Below are 24,790 nucleotides of genomic sequence, written 5' to 3' on the forward strand. Positions count from 1 at the left end.
TGTATTTAATTAGAGCATTTCTGTTACTAAATAATCTTCACACTGGGGAGTTGAGCAAGGTTATAAGAAAGTAAATTCAAGTTAGAGCACTGTGAGAAAAGAGGGAGGCAGTCAGCCAGGAGACTATCAGAAAATTAATGCCAGCCCCTAAATCCTAGGGCAGAGAGATGGGGCAATGTAGTCCCCCTCAAGCCAGCAGGGAAAGATTTGGACTTTTGAATCTGAATCCGAGTTCTGCATCTGAAATCATTCCAGGTAGCATCATTCCAGTTCTGCATCTGAAATCATTCTCTTTGTGGTATTTTGATTTCTTACTTGGATTTGTTTTTCTCCTCTCTCTCTAACAGCAGTAGGATAGTAATGCTCTACCCTGTCAAACAACTGCAAGATATCACTTATGGATAAAATGATTCATACCCAGTTAAAATGAGTGTTCCATATCACAAGTCCACCTCCACAGGAGTGAGACATCCATTTCCCATAGACACCTCACCACAGATAGGAGTTGCATTCTGAAGTATCCTTAAGACTGATCTAAGCCACTCAGCTTAGATGGGGAGGGAGGAACTTTCAGAGGCAAATGGATTTTGCCACCTGGAGTACTGCATCCAGTTCTGGAGCCCCTGGGACAAGAGGGATGTGGAGATGCTGGAGTGTGTAAAGAGGAGGATGCTCAGAGGCTGCAGCAGCTCTGCTGTGAGCACAGACTGAAAGAGTTTGGGCTGTGCAGGCTGGAGCAGAGGAGGCTCTGAGGTGACCTTCTTGTGGCCTTCCAGGATCTGAAGGGGGCCTGCAAAAAAGCTGGGGAGGGACTTTTTAGGCTCTGAGGGAGTGCCAGGACTGGGGGGAATGGAGCAAAGCTGGAGGTGGAGAGATTCAGCCCGGAGGTGAGGAGGAAGTTGTTGAGCATGAGAGTGGTGAGAGGCTGGAATGGGTTGCCCAGGGAGGTGGTTGAGGCCCCATGGCTGGAGGTGTTTGAGGCCAGGCTGGCTGAGGCTGTGTGCAGCCTGCTCTAGGGTAAGGTGTCCCTGCCCATGGCAGGGGTTTGGACTCAATGGTCTCCTGGAGGCCCTTCCAGCCCCTAATATCCTGTGATCCTGTGATGCTGCATGTCTCTCTATGGCTCCCTTTTGCCTCCTGTTGAGAAACACCTCCAGGGATGGGGCAAGGCCAGGCTGGATGGGGCTGTGGGCAGCCTGCTCTAGGGTAGGGTGTCCCTGGGCATGGCAGGGGGGTTGGAACTGGCTGATCCTTGTGGTGCCTTTCACCCCTGACTGATTGTGTGATTCTATGACTTGCACGTAGCCATTCCTTTGTTCTGCTTTCATTCTCTGTTCTTTTTTCTTTCCTTCCCTCAGCTCTGTAGTGAGTAGTGGGGGAAATCTGCTTGCAGACAGGAGGACACTGTGGAATTAAAGGTGAAGTGTTTCATTTAGTTCTTTGGGAATGACATCCTTTTTCATAGTACAGGATGTGAAAAAATCAGGTAAGCAGCACATGCATTCTGGATGAAGAGGAGGACCCTCAACTGTTAGTAATGAAGCACAGAAAGAAAAGCCAGGGCTCTCAGCAGGGTAATACCATCCATTAAATGCCTCCCTGGGGATCAAATGACACTTACAATTGAGAGACACTAACTGCCTCCTACATTTCAATTGGTACCAGCAGGATGCCTATTTGTAAAGATTTGTGTTGCCTGGGCTCTGTTAGTTTGAGATGCCACATAAATATTTTCTAAACCTCTGCAGTAGATCTCATCCTTTCCCCCCCTCCTACCAACCAGCAGCCTGATTTTACCTTTTCAAGCTGAAGAATGAGCACAAGAACAACTCTGAGTGTGAATTCAGTGGACCTGCTGACCGTGTTCACCACCAGGCACACCTCCCACGAGAACAGGTGGCTCAAGGTCTCATCCAACCTGGACTTCAACACCTCCAGGGAGGTGGTGGAGCAGACTCACCCAATGTGAAGATCGCATTGGGTGAGTCTCTGCTCCACGACCTCCCTGGGCAACCTGTGCCAGTGTCTCACCACCCTCACTGCAAAGAACTTCTTCCTAACATCCAGTTTCAATCTCCCCTCTGCCAGTTCAAACCCATTCCTCTTCATCCTGTCATTACCAGACCTTGTCAATAGTCCCTCCCCAGCCCTCCTGTAGCTCCTTTCAGATACTGGAAGGCCACTCCAAGGTCTCCTCGAAGCCTTCTCTTCTCCAGGCTGCAGAGCCCCAACTCCTGTAGTCTGTCCTCACAGCAGAGCTGCTGCAGCCCTCTTAGCATCTTGGTGGCCTCCTCTGCACTGGCTCCAGCAGTTCCATGTCCTTCTTGTGCTGGGGGCTCCAGAACTGCACACAGAACTGCAGGTGGGGTCTGAGGAGAGCAGAGTAAAGGGGCAGAATCCCCTCCCTTGCCCTGCTGCCCACTCATCATCAGTTTGAGCCTCTCTTGTATTTCTTTATGCCTTCTATCAGAAAAATCACACTTGCAAATAACTCATGAGCAGTGCAAAAAGTCAGTAGATGAAGAAATAAGAGCATTTAACCAGCTGCTTCAAGAAGAGGCATACAAAAGGCTTTGGGGGGAAAAAAATCTTCCTGTTCCCCCAGAAGTTGCTGTTTCTCAGACAGCATCCCCAATTTTGCTGCACACTGGGGCATGTTCTTAGTGCTGTATAATTGTTAAAACAGATGGATCTTATTTGCTTGAGTATGTCCTTTTTAAACATGAATCTGGAAAGTTTCCACCTAATTTATGCCTCAAAGTCATGAGGCTTTCACAGCAGCTGGAACTGCTTTGCCAGCTCTCGCACTCAGCGAACACAGCCTGTACCCTGCGTGCTCACATCTGCCTTCAGGAGCCAGGCAGACCCATGGCATGCAACTGCTCCATCACCATCCATGTGGGTCAGCATTCCTGATGGCAGGAGCTGTTACCTGGCCTTTGGAAGTAGGCTATGCCATGATGGATTCCCACCCTGTTCCTTATCTGTGCTGCTCTTGCCATGCTCCTCTCAATCTGTGCCTGGAGCACAAACCCTATGAGGAGAGGCTGAGGGAGCTGGGGGTGTGCAGCCTGCAGAAGAGGACGCTCAGGGCAGACCTCATTGCTCTCTACAGCTCCCTGAAGAGAGGCTGTAGCCAGGTGGGGTTGGGCTCCCCAACAACAGGAGGGGACAGAGTCTCAAGTTGTGCCGGGGGAAGTACAGGCTGGATGTTAGGAGGAAGTTGTTGTCAGAGAGAGTGATTGGCATTGGAATGGGCTGCCCAGGGAGGTGGTGGAGTCTGTGTGCCTGGAGGTGTTGAAGCCAAGCCTGGATGAGGCACTTAGTGCCATGGTCTGGTTGATTGGCCAGGGCTGGGTGCTAGGTTGGCCTGCATGAGCTTGGAGGTCTCTTCTAACCTGCTTGATCCTATGATTCTATCTGGTGTAGAACTTTTGGAGGATTTACTTTGTTAGTTGAACTAAAGCCATTTTTTATATGCCTTTAGCATTCTAGCCAAGTGCCTTAGTACCATCTGTCCAATTACTCACATAGAGACAGAAAAACATACCAAAATAATCTAATAGGCCTTTTATTTGCTGCTGAGGGCCACATCCTTATCAGCACTCAGCACCTCAGGAGAATTTTTTTCTTTTCTAATGATGTGCAGCACTGTACTCAGCACTGTCACTTCACTGTACTCAGCACTGATCAGGCTAGACTCAGTGCTGCTAAGATGTACATCGCATCTGAGAATCAGAGAATCACAGAATCAAGCAGGTTGGAAGAGAGCTCCAAGCTCAGCCAGGCCAACCTAGCACCCAGCCCTGTCCAGTCAACCAGACCATGGCACTAAGTGCCTCAGCCAGGCTTTGCTTCAACACCTCCAGGCACAGCAACTCCACCACCTCCCTGGGCAGCCTATTCCAATGCCAATCACTCTCTCTGACAACAACTTCCTCCTAACATCCAGCCTAGACCTGCCCTGGCACAGCTTGAGACTCTGTCCCCTCCTTCTGTTGCTGGTTGTCTGGCAGCAGAGCCCAACCCCACCTGGCTACAACCTCCCTTTAGGTAGTTGTAGACAGCAATGAGCTCTGCCCTGAGCCTCCTCTGCTGCAGGCTGCACACCCCCAGCTCCCTCAGCCTCTCCTCACAGGGCTCTGCTCCAGGCCCCTCCCCAGCCTTGCTGCCCTTCTCTCAACACCTTCCAGCACCTCATCATCTCTCTTGAATTGAAGAGCCCAGAACTGGACACAGCACTGAAGCTGTGGCCTGAGCAGTGCTGAGCACAGGGGCAGAAGAACCTCCCTTGTCCTGCTGCCCACACTGCTCCTGAGCCAGCCCAGGATGCCATTTTCTCTGCTGCCCACCTGGGCACACTGCTGCCTCATCTTCAGCTCCTCTCTCCCAGCACCCCCAGGTCCCTCTCTGCCTGGCTGTGACAGGCTGCCATCTCTTGTGCTGAGGAATACAATCTAGACACCTAGAGCTGCTAGGCTCCATGTGGTTTGCTCTCTCCCTTACAAAGAGCATTTATCCTAAGAACAGAAGGTTTCTACTGGAACTGTATTTGCTATGGAAACCTACCCTAGCTCCTACGGGTTCTGCCACAGTCTAGACCTGCATGTCTCCAGGTCACATCATGCAAAGACACGTGCCCCACATCCAGGCAGTGCTGAGGGGAGCTGGCTGCAGACACCTGCCTCAGAAGAGGAGCCTGCCTCCTTCTCAGGCTGTGAAAGGTGACTGCAGAAGTCCCTAGAGCCCCGGGGCTCTGTGTGCAGAAGGATCTGCCTGTGCTATCTGAGGCACCAGAGGCAGCCCAGCAGGTCAAACACGGGAGTGTGCTTTGCCTTGGCATTAAGAGGGCGACAGCGAGCTGGGCGATGCCAACCTCTCCGACACTGGGCAGGACGGTTCATAAGCAAAAGGAACATCGAGCAAACAGGGACAGGTTGCAAAGCCCTCCCCTGTTTGCCATCTAGAGGCTTCCCACACTCCATTCCTTGAACAAAGATGAAACTTTCCTATTGTTTGAAGGCAGTCTCAAAGGTGCTCCTCCACCCTAAATCTCTGCCAGCTTCCAGCACACCACCAGCTTTCCTTTCCCAGCTTGAAGTGGCAGGATTTCTGTGTGCCTTTGCAGTTCACTTCTCCAGTGGGAACTTGAGAGGCTGAAATACTGCTGCAAAGTGTGTCCTCACAGGGGTTTCAGCCCGAGTTTGAAGGCTTGTGACATTCAAATGGAGAAGAGAAGCTTTAGAGAGGCATCTGAACTTTAGGCTATTTTGAACTGCAGTCAGATGCCAGCCCCTAAAGGCTTCACCCATCATTTTTAGAACCTTATTAACTAGAGCTTAAGGGGAATAGCTGTAGACTTTATTCAGCAGGGACATTCTGCCACGTGGAGAGATGCTATCTGCATTTATTTCCTGTCCTGCAGTCTTCCAGGGTTGCACATTTTTTAGGCATCAGATCTGAACACAAATGATTGTACCATAAGAAAACAACAGTGACTCGACAAGGTTACTGCCACAATAACTCCTCCACCCCCACTGCACACAAGGGTAGCTTGCTTGCTTACCTCCCTTAGGAAGCAGATGTAGGTAGCACCATTCTTAGTCACTGTGTGCCATTTATCCACCAGACAGAAGTGCACATCACTCAGTGTCTTATCAAGACCACAGGGCATACTCCAGGACGAAGAAGGGGAGAAGGAAAGCAGACCTCTGCTTACAATTCTCACCAGATCCTTCATGCACCTCTCACTGCTGTTACTTCTCCCATGCTTTGGCTTGTAGTTAACTGCAGAGCTTATGTAGGGAAGGCAGAGCAGGTGGAAGCACTCCCACCCTGTCTCACCCTTCACGGGTGCCTTCTCTCCCCCAGTGCCCTCTTCCCTTTGACCTGTATCCCACTACCAGAGGGATGGGCACATCATCTGCCAGTCTTCCTTACTTATTTCTGGGAAAGACATGGAACTCAAGAAAAGGGAGAAGGCAAGCAGGAATTCACTGTCACAAACACTCACACTCATGTTAGGCACAACACAACACTCAAGCCTGAGCTCTGCGATGAGATAGCACTTTAAGAAGTTTGCATAGTTACAGAGCCTGACCGCCCTGCCAAATCCATGCAGCCCTGTGCAAAGTCCCACGCTCTGCAGGACAGTCTCGGCTAGTTACAGCAGACTGCAAAAGACTGCTGCAAGACTGGGAGATCACCTAACGGCTTCTCAGCGGCGCACAACCTCCGAACTCCCTCTCTCTTCACTGCAAGAGCCTCCGCTGGTTGCATTTCAAAGACAAGGAAGGGAAAGCATGGAGCAGTGAGCCAGGGAAGTGGCCAGCGTGCAGAGAAACCTACTCCGGCTGGCAATTCTCCCACTTTCCCTATCTTTCAAGACCTCTCCGAGCCCCTCTCAAAGCTGCCGGGAACCGCACAGCTGCGAGCAGCAGGGCTCCGCACCATGCGCACAGGCGGCGCAGGCGCTGCTGGAGCCGCTCCGCGCACAGCCAGCTCTGTTCGTGTGCCTGTTCGGTGCTGCTGATTCCCTTGCTAAGAACCCGTTACTCACTGCAGCAGGAGCTGCTCGCCCTCCCACAGCTCATCTGGGGGCAGATGTGACTGAGTTGGAAGCCAGAAGGGCTCTGCAGCGGGACCTTGACCACCTGGACAGATGGGCAGAGTCCAATGGGATGGGGTTCAATAGCTCCAAGTGCAGGGTGCTGCACTTTGGCTACAACAACCCCATGCAGAGATACAGGCTGGGGTCAGAGTGGCTGGAAAGCAGCCAGACAGAGAGGGATCTGGGGGTGCTGATTGATACCTGCCTGAACATGAGCCAGCAGTGTGCCCAGGTGGCCAAGAGAGCCAGTGGCATCCTGGCCTGCATCAGGAATGGTGTGGTCAGCAGGAGCAGGGAGGTCATTCTGCCCCTGGACTCTGCTCTGGTTAGACCACACCTTGAGTATTGTGTCCAGTTCTGGGCCCCCCAGTTTAAAAGGGATGTTGAGATGCTTGAGCGTGTCCAGAGAAGGGCAACGAGGCTGGGGAGAGGCCTTGAGCACAGCCCTATGAGGAGAGGCTGAGGGAGCTGGGATTGGTTAGCCTGGAGAAGAGGAGGCTCAGGGGTGACCTTATTGCTGTCTACAACTACCTGAGGGGTGGTTGTGGCCAGGAGGAGGTTGCTCTCTTCTCTCAGGTGGCCAGCACCAGAACGAGAGGACACAGCCTCAGGCTGTGCCAGGGGAGATTTAGGCTGGAGGTGAGGAGAAAGTTCTTCCCTGAGAGAGTCATTGGACACTGGAATGGGCTGCCCGGGGAGGTGGTGGAGTCGCCGTCCCTGGAGCTGTTCAAGGCAAGGTTGGACGTGGCACTTGGTGCCATGGTCTGGCCTTGAGCTCTGTGGTAAAGGGTTGGACTTGATGATCTGTGAGGTCTCTTCCAACCCTGATGGTACTGTGATACTGTGATCCAGCACCAGAGGAGGCTGCCCTTCCATCTCTGGGCTGGGGTTAAGCCAAGCTTCAGCACATCAGGAGAACATCTTTGAACTCCTCTCTGATTCCCTCTGCAAGTGGTGCCAAGTGAGAGAATCCTTTCCCACGGGCTTTGTTTTCTTCCTCATGGCCACGGACAGGCTCAGCTGAACCCTGCTCACTAAAGTCATCCGGAAACAATACAAGCCCCAAGCACACACACACACATATATACACATCCCTCTTCCAGCAGTATTTTCTGGCCCTGATCAGAGTCAGCAAAGTCACCCATCACAGAACCACAGAACCAACCAGGCTGGAAAAGACCTTCAAGATCATCCAGTCCAACCTAACACCTCCTACTTAACTAAACCATGGCTCCAGGTGCCTCATCCAACCTCCTCTTAAGCACCTCCAGGGACAGTGACTCCACCACCTCCCTGGGCAACCCATTCCAATGCCAATCACTCTCTCTGCCAGGAACTTCCTCCTAACATCCAGCCTAGACCTGCCCTGGCACAACTTGAGACTGTGTCCCCTTGTTCTGTTGCTGCTTGCCTGGCAGAAGAGCCCAACCCCACCTGGCTACAGCCTCCCCTCAGGTGGTTGTAGATAGCAATGAGCTCTGCCCTGAGCCTCCTCTGCTGCAGGCTGCACACCCCCAGCTCCCTCAGCCTCTCCTCACAGGGCTGTGCTCCAGGACCCTCACCAGCTTTGTCGCCCTTCTCTGGACACCTTCCAGCACCTCAACATCTCTCTTGAATGGAGGAGCCCAGAACTGGACACAGCACTCAAGGTGTGGCCTGAGCAGTGCTGAGCACAGGGGCAGAAGAACCTCCCTTGTCCTGCTGCCCACACTGCTCCTGAGCCAGCCTAGGATGCCATTGGCTCTGCTGCCCACCTGGGCACACTGCTGGCTCATCTTCAGTCACCTGTCAACCAGTACTCCCAGGTCCCTCTCTGCCTGGCTGCTCCCAGCCACTCAGCCCTAAATGAAGACAGACATGGCAGAGATCAGAGCTACCAAAAGCTCTGACAGCTTTCTGAAGCTAATTTAGCCTCAGCTTGGACATTTCAGACCAAATTCTGTGCAAGAGCTAAGCAGGAATGGTTTAAGGCTTGGTACTTTGGGCTGGCACATCCCTGGAGCAGGGTGGAAAAAGTTGTCCCAGGTGCCACTCTGCACTACTTGCTGCTGAGATGTGCCAAGCCTCAGTGCTGGAACGAGTCCAGCCTCCACTTGGAATCCCAATGCTTCTCCTTTTGAAGGAGCATTGGCAAGAGCTGGTCAGCTACAGCAAGGAGCCTGTCTCCTTATCTTTGTGGTCTTCTTCATGCACTAGACAGAGCTCCTGCTGCTTGCTGAGCATGTTGCAGATGCTGTGCCACAGGCACTTTATTGGGGGTGGTTTGGTTAGGTGGTTTGGGAGGCTTTTTGTTTGTTTGGTTTGGTTTAGACTTAGGTGGTGGTTGTTTGAGTTGTGTTTCTGGTTTAGGTTTTGGTGGTAGTTTGAGTTGTGGCTTTGGATTAGGTTTTGGTTGAGTTGTGGTTTTGGTTTAGGTTTTCATGGTGGTGGTTGAGTTGTGGTTTTGGTTTAGGTTTTGGTGGTGGTAGTTTGAGTTGTGGTTTTGGATTAGGTTTTGGTTGAGTTGTGGTTTTGGTTTAGGTTTTCATGGTGGTGTTTGAGTTGTGGTTTTGGTTTAGGTTTTGGTGGTAGTTTGAGTTGTGGTTTTGGATTAGGTTTTGGTTGAGTTGTGGTTTTGGTTTAGGTTTTCATGGTGGTTGTTTGAGTTGTGTTTCTGGTTTAGGTTTTGGTGGTAGTTTGAGTTGTGGTTTTGGATTAGGTTTTGGTTAAGTCATGGTTTTGGTTTAGGTTTTCATGGTGGTGGTTGAGTTGTGGTTTTGGTTTAGGTTTTGGTGGTAGTTTGAGTTGTAGTTTTGGTTTAGGTTGTGGTGGTTGAGTTGTGGTTTTGGCTTAGGTTTTGGTGGTAGTTTGAGTTGTGGTTTTGGGTTTAGGTTGTGGTGGTGGTGGTTGTTTGAGTTGTTTTTTTGGTTTAGTTTTGGTGGTAGTTTGAGTTGTGGTTTTGGTTTAGGTTTTGGTGTGGTAGTTTGAGGTGTGTGGGGGGGGGGGGTTTAAGTGAAAGAAATCTCTCCCAGAGGTTAGCTATACATTGCAGAACCACCTTTGTGCACTTCCCCCCCCCCCCCCAATATTTAATTTCTCCTCAAAGCTAAGACACTTTATGATCCCCTCTATCAAAGGCAAACTTTAAGGCTTGTATGGATCACAAGGAGATTTAGATACTTAAGCAGAAAGTGGAAGCCTAAATCCCACTGAAATGAAGCAGAGATAAGCCCTCAGCAGGACTGAAACGCTCTAATACTTGGCTAAACTTCTGCCTAAGTGATTTGCCCAAGGTCATGCAGGACATTGGGGAAACCAGCTTCGACCTCCCCAGCTTACTCATCAGTTCCTCTCCCTGGGAAGGATGGGGATGCAGTCGTTTTGCAAGGGTAGCTGGGAAAACAAGACACACCTGCGGTGTGGGCAGCAGGTCTCTTTGCCTGGACGTAACATATCAATGCCACCATTCTGCTTCCCAGCTTGTTTGGAGGTTGCCTGGAAACCTCAGCACAGGACTGCATTGTGCAGGGTGGATGGCATCTGGAGCAGGGCAGAGGCTGGAGCCAGAATCCCCTGAGTCCCACCCAGTGCCTTAACCACAAGGGCAGTCCTCCCCACGTCATGCCCCTTCCCTCGGGGAGGGTGGGGATGAATGAGAGGTGCCTTTGCAAACACCACCGAGAGCCTTTGATGTGGTGGGACCTGAATTGACTCTTTCAGAGGCTCTGAACCTCTTCCACCCTTACAGAAAAACATAAAAGCCTTCAGGTTGGGTTTGTGTTTTAAATTCAGCTCCAGGTACTGCTGAGCTCTAGAAGCAGCATCCAGACACGGGAAGCTTTGTGCCTCCCTGACTGGTGTCAGGCAGAAGGTAAATTATTTATGAAAGCAGCCCATGTGATATTTTGGGTTGGATTTAGAAGAAGCAGGAGTGCTGGGAAGGATAGTTAAAAGAAAAAAACAAACCATAGCTATATATCATTAAAAAGGGAAAAAACAGGGGGGGGGGAAGAGAAATGAAAACTGCCTTCAGAGCTAAGCCTTTTAGTTTTGCTCAGGATCCACTCCCTGCTAACACTGGTCCCCGGAAGCATGGAGATGCTCTCCTCTCTATTCACATTGATAACACCATTCACTTCAGGAGAGTTACACCCTAATTGCCACTGATTTGGGCAGGATAAGAATCAGGATCTGTCAAAAAGACATCTCTGATGCCAGTGCTGCAAGGCTGAGTGGGTGTCTGCAAAAATGCAAACCCACTTTTTCTCCCACTGTCTGATCCACACAGAGCTTTTCATTTGCCATGCACCAAACTCCTCAATCCACTTCTCAAATTAGCAGTATCCAGACAGCCATTGCTACACGAAATGAAACCACCTGAAGTACTGTGCTGCTGCTCCAAGAGCCCAAGTGGTGGAACAGAACTGACAGCAGCAGCCCAGCTGCCTGAAGGGAGGCTGCAGCCAGGTGGGGTTGGGCTCTTCTGCCAGGCAAGCAGCAACAGAACAAGAGGACACAGCCTCAGATTGTGCCAGGGGAGGTCTAGGCTGGATGTTATGAGGAAGTTCTTCACAGAGAGAGTGAGAGATCTCCAAGCTCATCCAGGCCAACCCAGCACCCAGCCCTGGCCAACCAACCAGACCATGGCACTAAGTGCCCCAGCCAGGCTTGGCTTCAACACCTCCAGGGACAGTGACTCCACCACCTCCCTGGGCAGCCCATTCCAATGCCAATCACTCTCTCTGACAACAACTTCCTAACAACATCCAGCCTAGACCTGCCCTGGCACAACTTGAGACTCTGTCCCCTCCTTCCATTGCTGCTTGCCTGGCAGAAGAGCCCAACCCCACCTGGATACAGCCTCCCTGCAGGTAGCTGCAGACAGCAATGAGCTCTGCCCTGAGCCTCCTCTTCTGCAGGCTGCACAACCCCAGCTCCCTCAGCCTCTCCTCACAGGGCTCTGCTCCAGGCCCTTCCCCAGCCTTGCTGCCCTTCTCTGGACACCTTCCAGCACCTCAACATCTCTCTTGAATTGAGGAGCCCAGAACTGGACACAGCACTGAGCAGTGTTGAGCACAGGGGCAGAAGAACCTCCCTTGTCCTGCTGCCCACACTGCTCTTGAGCCAGCCCAGGATGCCATTGGCTCTGCTGCCCACCTGGGCACTGCTGCCTCATCTTCAGCTACTCTCTACCAGTACCCCCAGGTCCCTGTCTTCCTGGCTGCTCTCAGCCACTCTGCCCCCAGCCTGTAGTGCTGCTTGGAGTTGTTGTGGCCAAAGTGTAGAACCCTGCACTTGGCCTTCTTCAATCTCATCCCCTTGGTGATGCTGTGCAGCAGCTGGCCCAGAATTTCAGAAGACCCCTCCAGGGAGCAGACTGCAGTTTGCCACAGCCTAGTTGCAGAATTGTGAGATAAAAAGATCAGCAAGCAATAACTATTTTACCTTTAAAGAAAAACCCTAGAATTTAAAGTAAGATTCCTCCAGTTGATGTGTTTAGATTTCTCTTCCTAGTTTCTTGTTTCCACTGCTGTGCTGAGATTCTGAATGTGAAGATTGTTACATGCTTGCTCCTTTCTCTCTGCTTTTAAGCTGAGTTAGAAGCATTGCTGACACATTCATGTCATCATTTTGGTAATCAGGCCACATGATTTGATGTCAGCACACACACACACACACACACACACACACAAAGAACAATAAAAGGAAATGCAGAGAGAAACTCCCCTGTACCATGGCAGCAGCTGTTACCATGGCAATAGTTTGTTGCACCAAGCCACCAAACATCATTCCAAGGATTTTACCAAATGCCCACAGAAGCAGAAGCAGCAGCAACCACCAAAAGCCTGCTCCTGTAAAGCTCCCAGAATTGTCAGAGACCTTTCCCTTGTGCTGTTTGCTGAAAGCAGAAACAATGAGGGCTAGAAATTACATCTCTGTGGAGATGGATGGATGTGAGGAGACAGAAGAAAAGAAGAAGAAATGCTGCACCTTTGTGTGCCCAGGCCCTAAGCTTCCCTAGCAGTCAGAGATGCTGATTGTCAACTTGAGATATGTCAGCACTGAGGCATCCAGGGTCCTAACCAGGAAAAGCTCTACAGATCAAGGCAAGCTCTTTTGGTTGCCTGCAGGGTGTCACCTTCGGGGCAGTGCTCTGTAAAACCAAGCCATGAGATAAAATGGGAGCAGTCTTCACTGCTGGAGGTTTCAGGGCAGGCTTTGGGGCAGGTTGCTAAGCAGAGCACAGGGTAGAGATCTGCCCCTCACCTTGTTTTCCAGTGCTGCAGAGGCACAGATGTAATTGCCAACAGAAACCTGGTCCTAGTGGCAGAAGGGCTGAGATGCAGTTTCACCCGCAGCCACCAGTGAGGGTCCACAAGGACAAGTGCAGAGTCCTGCACCTGGGGAGGAGTAATAAACTGCACCAGTAGAGGCTGGGAGGTGACTGCTGGAGAGCAGCCCTGTGTGGAGGGACCTGGGAGTGCTGGTGGAGAACATCCATGGCACAGCAATGTGCCCTGGTGGCCAAGAAGGCCACACTCAAATGCAAACACTCTCATTTTCCTTTCAAGATCAAACACCAGCAGCACAACTCATCCTGGGCTACAAGTGGAGTACCTAGCAACTAGCAAGCCACAAATAAGAAACAGAAATATTTAGCAAAGCTCTGACCTCAGTGAGAACTTAAAGAGGCTTAAGGAAAAACAGTGCAGAAACCAAGCCATGCTCAGAGCCAATATCCTTCTGACTTCGTGTTGGGCAATATTTTTATTGAGCACTTGTGATACCACTTGGGTTTGTGCTCAGGAACTTGAAGCATTAGTCCTTTGTCTACATCACTTGAGGCAGAGCTTACAGCAAGCTGGCTTGGTGCTCTTCATCTGAACATTTGTGCCCAGTTCTGGGCTCCTCAGTTCAAGAGAGATGTTGAGGTGCTGGAAGGTGCTCAGAGAAGGGCAGCAAGGCTGGGGAGGGACCTGGAGCAGAGCCCTGTGAGGAGAGGCTGAGGGAGCTGGGGGTGTGCAGCCTGCAGCAGAGGAGGCTCAGGGCAGAGCTCATTGCTGTCTACAACTACCTGAAGGGAGGCTGTAGCCAGGTGGGGTTGGGCTCTTCTCCCAGGCAAGCAGCAAGAGAAGAAGGGGACACAGTCTCAAGTTGTGCCAGGGGAGATCTAGGCTGGATGTTAGGAGGAAGTTGTTGTCAGAGAGAGTGATTGGCATTGGAATGGGCTGCCCAGGGAGGTGGTGGAGTCACTGTGCCTGGAGGTGTTGAAGCCAAGCCTGGCTGGGGCACTTAGTGCCATGGTCTGGTTGCTTGGATAGGGCTGGGTGCTAGGTTGGCCTGGCTGAGCTTGGAGGTCTCTTCCAACCTGGCTGAGCTTGGAGGTCTCTTCCAACCTGGTTGATTCAATTCTGTTCTATTCTATCCTATTCTATTGCTGCAGTCTGGGTGCCCTTGCACAGACAGCACTGATGAACCATGGGGCAGCAAGGCACTAGTGACAGAACAACAGAAGCTTGTACCAGAGTGTACTTGGTGGCAACAAGACCAGCAGTCAAAGCTAACATCTGAAACAGAAGAGTAGGTGAAGAGATAAGAATTGTTATGTTTTTGTCTGTGACAGAGATGTCCCTTTCCCAAGTCCTCCACACCAGTATGTACCTCTCCACATGGAACAGTGTTTGGATGCCAAAGGAGGGGTGCATGTTTGATACTCACATGCTTACTCTGCAGCTATTTTTGGCTGTGGCAAGGGAAGAAAAAGAAGGTGTTCATCGTTATGAGAAGCTGAAGGGAACTGTCAGGTATTCACATCCAAGTCTCCTTTTTCACCACTTCAGACTCACCTTTCTGACAGTGCAGGAGCAGCTGGTGGTCAGTGGGACCATGTGTGAAGAGAGGGTCAGCAAATGGCTAATTTCACCATCTGTGCTTGCAGTCACCTGCTGGGAATGAGCAAGCCCAGAAACCCAACGTGCAATTAGACCTCCTGCTGCATGTCAGCCTCTGCTGAAAATCTATGATTAAGCTGATGCAGTGGTAATGAATAGGAGACTTAGAAAGCAGCTTCAGGAGCTACAGTGACACAGGGACTTGCCTAATTGTAGGAGTTTTCCCACTGGGTACTACAAAGCAGTTTCCACTGTCTTTATCTGAAGTAACAGAGCTGAGAAGGCTTCCAAATCTACACCGTGGGGGGGACTCATCCTGGCTGCAACCCAGCCTCATAGTATGGGACCAGGCCCTGCTGCACAGGAGCCAGCACAGCCATAACAAACCCCAGGTTCAGAGTCCCAGGGTGTTCTGTAGCCTCACAGTGAGGCTGCTTGAATGGTCAAAATCTGAGCAGCAAAAGGGTCATGAAAACAATGAAACAGAAATACAGACAATTTCCTTTTGCTTAGGCCAAGTATTTGTGCAGTTCACAGCAAGATGCTCTCTTTGCACCTGGGCAGGTTTTCTATTCTGGCAAGAGTGCATGGACCTAACTTTCTAATAGGGAGCATGAAACTAAACCACTTGATGTAAAGAAAACCAACACATTAAGATGACTCCGTTCTCAAGCAGCAGGTACAAAGCTGAATTGGTCTGAAACAAGCTCTCGGTTAAGCAAAAAAACTTCATTTTTCCATCAAACAAATTATGAGCAAAAATAATTCTTGCCCAGATAATTAAATAGAGGCCTGGAGCACAGCCCTGTGAGGAGAGGCTGAGGGAGCTGGGGGTGTGCAGTCTGCAGCAGAGGAGGCTCAGGGCAGAGCTCATTGCTGTCTGCAGCTACCTGAAGGGAGGCTGTAGCCAGGTGGGGTTGGGCTCTGCTGCCAGGCAACCAGCAACAGAACAAGGGGACACAGTCTCAAGTTGTGTCAGGGGAGGTCTAGGCTGGATGTTAGGAGGAAGTTGTTGTCAGAGAGAGAGATTGGCATTGGAATGGGCTGCCCAGGGAGGTGGTGGAGTTGCCTTCACTGGAGGAGTCCAAGCCAAGCCTGGCTGGGGCACTTAGTGCCATGGTCTGGTTGACTGGATAGGGCTGGGTGCTAGGTTGGCCTGGATGATCTTGGAGGTCTCTTCCAAGCTGGCTGATTCTATGCTTCCATGATTTGTATGCAACACTCCTCTGTCCAAAGATCTTTTGCCCTGTCAGTCACACAGCTGCAGGAAGAGGGCTAAGAAAGAGGGGTTGGGTTCTTTTAACACATTCATTAGTGCTTAGCATCACTTAAAAAAATGCATCCTTCCCGATCTGGCATGCTAATATGCCACAGCATCTTGAACATCATTGTTTTTATGCTTATTAGGCCTACCCTGCTAGAAGAAAGCATTTTGAACGAGATTAAATCTTATCCATGTTTAATGTGGTGTTCTCACCATCTAAAATGCTGCTCTATTAAAACGGCAGAGAGAGAAATTGACTCGCGGGATAAGAATGTGAAGAGAATAGATCATGAGTGGAATGAATAATAGATTAACTGAATAACCATATTACTACCTATATGAAGAGTATAAATCACTGCAATCTCATGCTGTCAGGGCAGAGAAAGGCAGGACTGGCTTGCCAGTATGTAGCTGAGTTCATTACCTCATATGAAGGGTAAGAGGTAAGCGTCATTAGTGTTAATGAAAGGTCATTTCATTGCAGTTGATGCCAGCAATCAATCCCAAAGCACATTGGACAAGAATGCTCTTCTGGAGACCCTCTTTCCAACCTGTTCACCCTCATTCATCCTTAAACAGCCCTGACAGCCCCTCAGCCCGCCTGCAAGAACATTCTCACCTACCTTTACTGCACCACTGACAGATGCCCATTTCAGTGCCATCACTCACAGAACCTCCTCCAGAACCTCAACTGCTCCCAGGAAGATGCACTCTGTGCAACTTTCAGTAGTTAAGACAAATCACTGAAAAGCCAGACAAAGGCAGCTAACAGCAGTGGAAAGATGCTCAGTGATTCAAAAGGGCCTGGATTTAAACTCTGAGTCTCTATACACTTCTTCACAACACAATTTTAAGTCACCATATTTGTATATCTTTAATGTCTGTATTTGATTCGTTCAGTTAGAGGACTGCTGGGAGCATACACCTGAATGCATGCCTGCAGGTCAGCAATTAGAGTGCTAATTAGCTGAGAAGAGCCAACATCCCAGTCACAATGAAGCAGGGCTCTTACTTCAGCCTGTTATCCCGAACCAAAGCACCAGGGAGTTCAGTTTCCTTACTAGGCAGAATACACAACAATACTTTGCAGCTGAGTTAGAGCCCCTAGCAAACTTTGACGGCCCTTAGCCAACCAAGGGTTGCTGGAGGATGCTGAAAGCACAGTAGAGGAAAACTGGAATCCCAGGATCTGGAACCAGGCCTCCTCCACGTGGAAGAAGTTTCCTTTTACCAGCACTGCTCTGTGAACCAGCTGCAACTTGTCCATGATGCTCTTCAGCCAGTCAGCCAGCCCTGATGTCCCTTGCTCTGCTACCTCATCCCTCCCTCCTCAGAATGCAGAGAGCAGACAGGAGCATTTGGGAAGTGAGATTCAAATACTAATTGCTATTTTTACAGCACAAAGAGCTAAGCACCAGGGGTAGAGACCTGCTGGCTCTTATGCCATCCACCACTCCGTGTTACCAGCTGCTGAAGGAGGGAGCTTGCAGAAGAGAGGTGATGAAATTGGCAGCTGGCATATACAAACCAGGAGCTGCCACCCAACAGGCTGGCTGTTAATGAGAAAGTAACATTTGCTAGAAGTTTCTAAACTCGACCTTGTCAACGTTAGCTTGAAGGAAGAGGATGCAAAACAGGAATAGCTGCTGGCATTAGGAGCTGATTGTCAGCTGAATTCAGCATCAGAAGAGCTCACAGTCGCTCTGCTCCACACTCACTAAGCGCCTGCGGTAGGATGAGTTTAGAAATCCAGGGGCATGGGTTTTGAGAGAAGGAAGAAAGCAGGCAGAGATGCTGCACAAATGCCAAGCAGAAGACAGTATCAGCACAGTCATTCTGCTTTTCCAGCCACAGCTGGAAGGGAGGAGTAGAGAAGAGCGGTGGTAGCAGACCTTAATCACAGACACTCAAAGTCTGGTGCTGCAAAATCTTCTGTGGAAGAAGAGCTCTCCCAGGCACTGAAACACACATTAGGAATGCTCTGTAAGCCTGAGCTGGCTGCTGCCAGCCTCAGAGATCCAGACTGTGCCTCAGGATCCCCTTCGTGTAGGTTTATACCTCACTCAGCACAGCACAATGAGCTTGCTTGCATCTCAGGAGTTTCCAGATGTCTTCTGTTCACATGAAAAGTTACAGTTCACCCTCAAAGCCAAAAGAAGAAGCATCTCTTGGTGCTTCTGGGGGGGCTGCTACAGAAAATTGTAGTTGTGGTGTTCAATCTGCCCAGGCTCAGGCACTAAAGCATCTTATTACAGTGAACAGCCAGGTGCAGTACGGGGAAAGTAAGGTTGTCTCTGTGCAGATTGGCTCAACCTGAAGGACCTTCCCCAGCGGTCATCTGGAGTCCAGGATCATGCACCAGGCCCCTGCACAGGCTCTGACATCTGTGACACGAGAAGAAGCTGCCATCAGTGAAGTGTCAGTGATTCAGAGCCATGACATGGCAGAGTGACTCAGGAAAGGAGAGATCAGGAATGCAGATCCAAGCTGCCACTTTCTTGCAGAACAGTGGATTGCTGAACTTTCAGTTTGCAGAGCAGGGGATCCTGCCCCTTACAGTGGCACTGCTGTTGCAAGTGCCCCAATCAAAAACCAACAGGAGGAGAACTACAGATGTTCTTTAGAAGATGATGAACCTCCATTTGTGAACCTCTCTCAAACTCAACCCAATTGCTTGCAGATAGAGGCAGATGACTCGAGTACAAGAAAACAAATCAAAACAGATCTGAGCCACAGAAATACCAAATTGTTATCTCCTGAACAATAATTTAGCAGGGTAGGACAAAACCAACTCCTTCTCAAGTACTAGTGCAGCAGTGTGCTGCTCAGTTGTTCACTGTTCAGTCTGGAGAGAAGAAGGCACTAAGCAAGTTTGCTGATGACACCAAGCTGTGTGGTGCAGCAGCCAGGCTGGAGGGCAGGGATCCACCCAGAGGCACCTGGACAGGCTGCAGAGGTGGGCACAAGCCACCCTTAGGAGGTTCAGCAAGACCAAGTGCAAGGTCCTGCAGCTGGGTCGAGGCAAACCCAAGCACAAATCCAGGCTGGACAGAGAGTGGCTGGAGAGCAGCCCTGAGGAGAGGGATTTGGGGGTGCTGCTGGAACAGAAGCTCAACAGGAGCCAGCAGTGTGCACTTGCAGACCAGAAAGCCAAGCAGAGCCTGGGCTGCAGCAGCAGAAGTGTGGCCAGCAGGGCCAGGGAGGTGATTCTCTCCCTCTGCTCTGCTCTGCTGAGACCCCACCTGGAGTACTGCATGCAGTGCTGGAGCCCCTGGGGCAAGAGGGATGTGGAGATGCTGGAGTGTGTCCAGAGCAGGGCCAGGAGGATGCTCAGAGGGCTGCAGCAGCTCTGCTGTGAGCACAGACTGAAGGAGTTGGGGCTGTGCAGGCTGGAGCAGAGGAGGCTCCCAGGTGACCTTCTTGTGGCCTTTCAGGATCTGAAGGGGGCTACAGAAATGCTGGGGAGGGACTTTATAGGCTGTCAGGGAGTGACAGGACTGGGAGGAATGGAGCAGAGCTGGAGGTGGGGAGAGTCAGACTGGATGTGAGGAGGAAGTTGTTGAGCATGAGAGTGGTGAGAGGCTGGAATGGGTTGCCCAGGGAGGTGGTGGAAACTTCATCCCTGGAGGTGTTTAAGGCCAGGCTGGATGAGGCTGTGTGCAGCCTGCTCTAGGGTAGGGTGTCCCTGGGCATGGCAGTGGGGTTGGAACTAGATGGTTCTTGGTGTCCCTTCCAACCCTGACTGCTCCTATGATTTCCTAGCACTGATGTCTCTCTATTCATGCACGTCTCTGCCTCCCGAAGCACCTCTCTGCTGCTCATCAGCACTGGGGGCCATAATATTGCTCCTGCCTACAGCTGTGTCACGTCGAAGCACCTGCATTAAGTCTTGAGCTGCTTTCTGCAGTACACAGGTAATAAAAAAACCCCTGAGCTGCACAAGCTTTACAGTGTGTGGAACTGGTTACGGAAGGCACAGGATCCCAATCATTTGCCTTACAAATGGGAGAGGAGCTAGGCTTGACTGAGTGTCTCAGGTTGATTCAGCGAAGGTGACAGGCAGCCTGATGCCATCATGATCAAGCCCAGGAAGTGCCACCGAGCGTGGGGCTGCCTCTGATGGAACCAGGAGGGGGGAGGGAACCAGAAGAAGAAAGCATCAAAAATTACATTTCAGATTTCATTACATATAACCAAACTTCCTCACACCCTGACTAATCTGCAGGGCATTTCTTAGCACAGGTCTTCTTTGGCGTGGGTCGGCAGGGCTCTGCCGTGTTAGCACTGACACAATCACCCTGCCGTGGACAGCTCCGCGGCAGAAAAGCCAGGCCAGCTTCCCGACCTTCTACCTTGTCAAGTTAAAGCTGTTAGAAGATGTAATGTAATCACCCTCTCTCTAGCCTGTGCCTGCTGGATATGTTCACGCTCCCAGGAGAGCTTAAAACAACACTTTTAGCAGCTGCCGCGAAACGCAAATCAAATCTCGCTGAGATGCTCCACCGATTTGCGTATTACTAAGCCTGATGCTTCCCCTCCTCTGCAGCTTCGCTTCACAGTTGCATTCCTGCGTGGAGGCTGCCACAGGCTGCACGCGTGGCGCTCTCCCCCGTGGCTGCCTGCCGCCGGCCGGCGGAGCTGACGCCGGCGCCGTGCTAATGAGTCCCCGGGAGACAGCGACGCAGCCAGAGCTGCCGCTTCGGCTTCGGCAGACAGGGAAAGCAGAGAAACGCTCCTGGCAACTCTGGGATCTGCTAAACTTCAGGCAGCTGGAGAGAGTGTTTACACAGCCCTAACATCAGGCGGGGCAGTTCCTGGCCCCAACACGCTCCGGTCTTATCTAACGGGTTTGCAGCGAGCAGCGCCCGGCAAAGCAGCGCCCGGCCGGCCAGGCTGCAGGCATTGGCTAAGCAGGGCACTGGGCACTGTGTCTACCTCCTCCTGCCTGCCACCCGTTTGCAAAGGGGCGTTTAGCTGTAAGACTCGGGTGGGTCTAAATGCCAGCTGGCATAACCCTTAGACGTCAGGCTGCAGCCCGGAGGTGGGCTGCTGGACGCGCACCCGCAGGCGGAGCAGCTCTGCACGACCACATGTGACAGTAAAGGATTTCAGCCCCAAGCCAGGAGCGCTTTTTCCTCCTGCTAGGAAAATCAGAGCACTGACGGGAGAAGAGGAAGGGCTGTCGGGCTGCACGCAGCCTGCTGGCGATTCACCAGCGCCTGAATGAAAGGAAGGCTCTGGCCGGAGCGGCGGGCACCTGGCTGCGGCTGGCCGGGTGCGCTGCCAGCACCCCACACGAGGTGGCATTGCCACAGCCGAGGCACAACGCCTCTGGACGGAGCGACAGCTTTATGGTAAGTGGGAACAAGAGGAGCTGTTATGCCTATCAAAAGCCAGATTCTGCTCTGGTTTGAGGGGAAATGCAAAATGATTGCCTGGCAGACGCAGCAGTTCATGGAGTATTTCCATAGCCGCAGTCAGTTTTCCTGCTCTAATAACAGCAGAGGTCCCAGCTGTGAAGCAGGTCCCAGTTTGCTATCCCAAAAGGATGTTGAAGGATGTTGAAGGTTGGGTCTTCTAAGCACAAGTCTGTCCCCACACACTGGGTTACTGCCTTCACACCCCAATGCCCTTCCACAGGAGAGCTAACCCTGTGCTGTCCTGAGATGCCTGCTTGTTCAATAGCACTTATCCACCTTACAAAGCTGTTGTTAAAGCTCAGTTAACATTTCCACTGCAAAATGCTTCGTGACTACCTGAAGGGAAGCTGTAGCCAGGTGGGGTTGGGCTCTTCTCCCAGGCAAGCAGCAACAGAACAAGGGGGCACAGTCTCAAGTTGTGCCAGGGGGCGAGGTCTAGGCTGGATGTTAGGAGGAAGTTGTTGGCAGAGAGAGTGATTGGCATTGGAATGGGCTGCCCAGGGAGGTGGTGGAGTGGCTGTGCCTGGAGGTGTCGAAGCCAAGCCTGGCTGGGGCACTTAGTGCCATGGTCTGGTTGATTGGCCAGGGCTGGGTGCTAGGTTGGCCTGGCTGAGCTTAGAGGTCACTTCCAACCTGGTTGATTCTATGATTCTATGAAAAGCCAGCTTAAAAACCCAAGAGATGGATTCTGGTGGACCATGCCTGGGTATGGAGCACTGATGTGTAACGTTCAACTTTTTTGTTCTTGTTGAAGCTTTCTTTTTATCTTTTTTTTTTCTTCTTTTTTTAATTCCCCATCAGTCTTTTGAGGGAGCAAAATAAGGAGCTGAGCGAGAGGAACGTGATTCATTTTTACTAGAGGGAAGCAATAAAGCTCTTGTAAAATGTGGTCACCCCTGAGCTCCATTTCAATAACAGCAATAACATCCAACCTGCTGCTCCTGCTGCCGTGCTCTTACCTTTCACATCCTAAGCTCCTTACTTTTAATCACAGTCTCCTGTCACATTTGTAAGGCCATGGAAACAGTGGGATTCTTTTTTTTTTGTTATCATTTTTTAGATCATTTGCTATGACCAAGTGAAAAGCATTGAGTGAATCACTGATAGATCATCGTCCCCTCCATATGCAATAGGAAGCTGCCTCTGGGAGATGAATCCCTGCAGGAATGACAGCCTGCCAGTGCTGCTTTGGAAAGCCTAATGCACAGTTCTCTTTTTCCTATCAGCTTCTCACTTGCTGGGGTAGAAGGGGAGCAGTTCACCAGTGCAATCATTAGGTAAGTCAGCTACAACAACGTTCCACTGCTGCAGGTTACACACAGCTGTGATAAATAACTGCAGCATGCTGCTGCACCAGGCTCTGTCCTGCCTTACCTACACCCAAATCTGTCTCCTGATCCAGTGCCAAACGACAATCAAATCAATCAGGGGCCCTGACTGTGGGGTCACTCTAAGGCAGCCTTTTCTTTTAAGGGATCCCTGGGGGCAGGACAAGCCTCTCCCCATCAAGGCAGGCTCCTACAGACTGCTTTCACCATGGGCTTTAGCCAGGTCTCATGCCCAAGCACCCAACAGGGACAAAGCATGGGCTCAGAGCGCCTTCTAAGTCACTGCATCTGCTCCACCTACACACATCACAGGTGGAAGCTGGCCAGAGCAAATCCACATCACTTCAGATCAGTGCCAGAGACTGTCTGTATGACCAACACCCTTACTGGAAACTGCAGCCTCAAGCACTGCTGAGACCAGGAGAGAACCCACTGCCAGAAACTGCCCTTTCTTTGCCTTCCTCTCCTGCACTTCAGGCAGAGGTGTCACTTCTGTTTCCAGAGCTGTTTGTCAAAGGGCCTGAAGTATTTCTGTTTCCAGAGCTGTTTTGTCAAAGGGCCTGAAGTACTTCTGTGGCTAGCACTGTTGTTCCAAGGTGCTGTATGGCTTCTCTGTGAAATCCCTTTCTTAGCCTTGCCCAAGCTCATGCAGTCTGGCAGAGGACACTTTGTCAAAAGCATCCTGCAAAAGCATGAGACCTCGAGCTGTAAAACTGTGAGCAAGTGCCTGGGGGAAAGGCACTGACTATGAGAGGGAAGACTGAGTTTTGTGTTTAGAAGGATTTTCATTCCAAGGGACACTAAACAGCCATTCTTCACTGCTGATTTCTGTTTCAATTCCTCATATGACTTCACATCCTTCTCTTAACTGTTTTGGGTTTAAGCTCTCTAGAGACAAATATCTCTAAGTATGAAAAAAGCCCTCAATATTATGAAAATCTTCAATTACATCTTGGCTCATGAGCATTAAACACCAACGACAACAGCAGCTGATTTCTGGTAACAAGTATTAACTGTTGAAGGTTAATTGCCATGGCACTCATTAGTGCTTCTGTTTGATCAGCTCCCTGCCTTACAAGCCTAAGAACTCTGCAGTTCACTTTCTCTTTCAGCAACACCAGTGCATCCTCAAAGTAAACAGAAGCAATCTAGCCTCCTTAGATTTATCACAGAGCCACAGAATCAACTGGGATGAAAGGGACCTCCAAGCTCATCCAGCCCAACCTAGAACCCAGCCCTGGCCAATCAACCAGACCATGGCACTAAGTGCCCCAGCCAGGCTTGGCTTCAACACCTCCAGGGATGCTGACTCCACCACCGCCCTGGGCAGCCCATTCCAATGCCAATCACTCTCTCTGCCAGCAACTTCCTCCTAACATCCAGCCTAGACCTCCCCTGGCACAGCTTGAGACTCTGTCCCCTTGTTGTGTTGCTGCTTGTCTGGCAGAAGAGCCCAACCCCACCTGGCTACAGCCTCCCTTCAGGGAGTTGCAGGCAGCAATGAGCTCTGCCCTGAGCCTCCTCTGCTGCAGGCTGCACACCCCCAGCTCCCTCAGCCTCTCCTCACAGGGCTCTGCTCCAGGCCCCTCCCCAGCCTTGCTGCCCTTCTCTGGACATGTTCCAGCACCTCAACATCTCTCTTGAACTGAGGAGCCCAGAACTGGACACAGCACTGAAGCTGTGGCCTGAGCAGTGCTGAGCACAGGGGCAGAAGAACCTCCCTTGTGGGAGGGGATTTTTTTGTTTGGTTTGGTTTTGTGTTGGGTTTTTTGTTGGTTTTTTTTTTGTGGTTTTTTTTGTGTGTGTGTTGGGTTTTTGTTTGTTTATTTTTTATGTTGGAGACTTGTGTTTTTCTGTGTGTTCAGGGGGGGCTGAGGTTTGGGGGGAAAGCATGTTGTTTGTTTGCTTACATGTTTTACTCTAAGCTAATCCGTTCCTTACATAAGTGATATTTCTCAACCAGCTCTAGGTCTGTGCATCCTATTACCATTTCTGCACAATCCTGGAGAGATTTCTTCCCCACTGCCACAGCCACCTGTCCTCTCCAATTAGTGTCAATTGCAGTGAAAAAAAAATCTTTGTGATATTCAGACTATATTAAGACACATGGATGTCTGTTTAGAAAGGCAGAAATGAATCAGAGAAACATAGAATCAAGCAGGTTGGAAGAGACCTCCAACATCATCCAGTTCAACCTAGCACCCAGCCCTGGCCAAGCAACCAGACCATGGCACTAAGTGCCTCAGCCAGGCTTGGCTTCAACACCTCCAGGCACAGCAACTCCACCACCTCCCTGG

This window comes from Pogoniulus pusillus, chromosome 13 (assembly GCF_015220805.1).
Source record: "Pogoniulus pusillus isolate bPogPus1 chromosome 13, bPogPus1.pri, whole genome shotgun sequence".
Taxonomy (NCBI): domain Eukaryota; kingdom Metazoa; phylum Chordata; class Aves; order Piciformes; family Lybiidae; genus Pogoniulus; species Pogoniulus pusillus.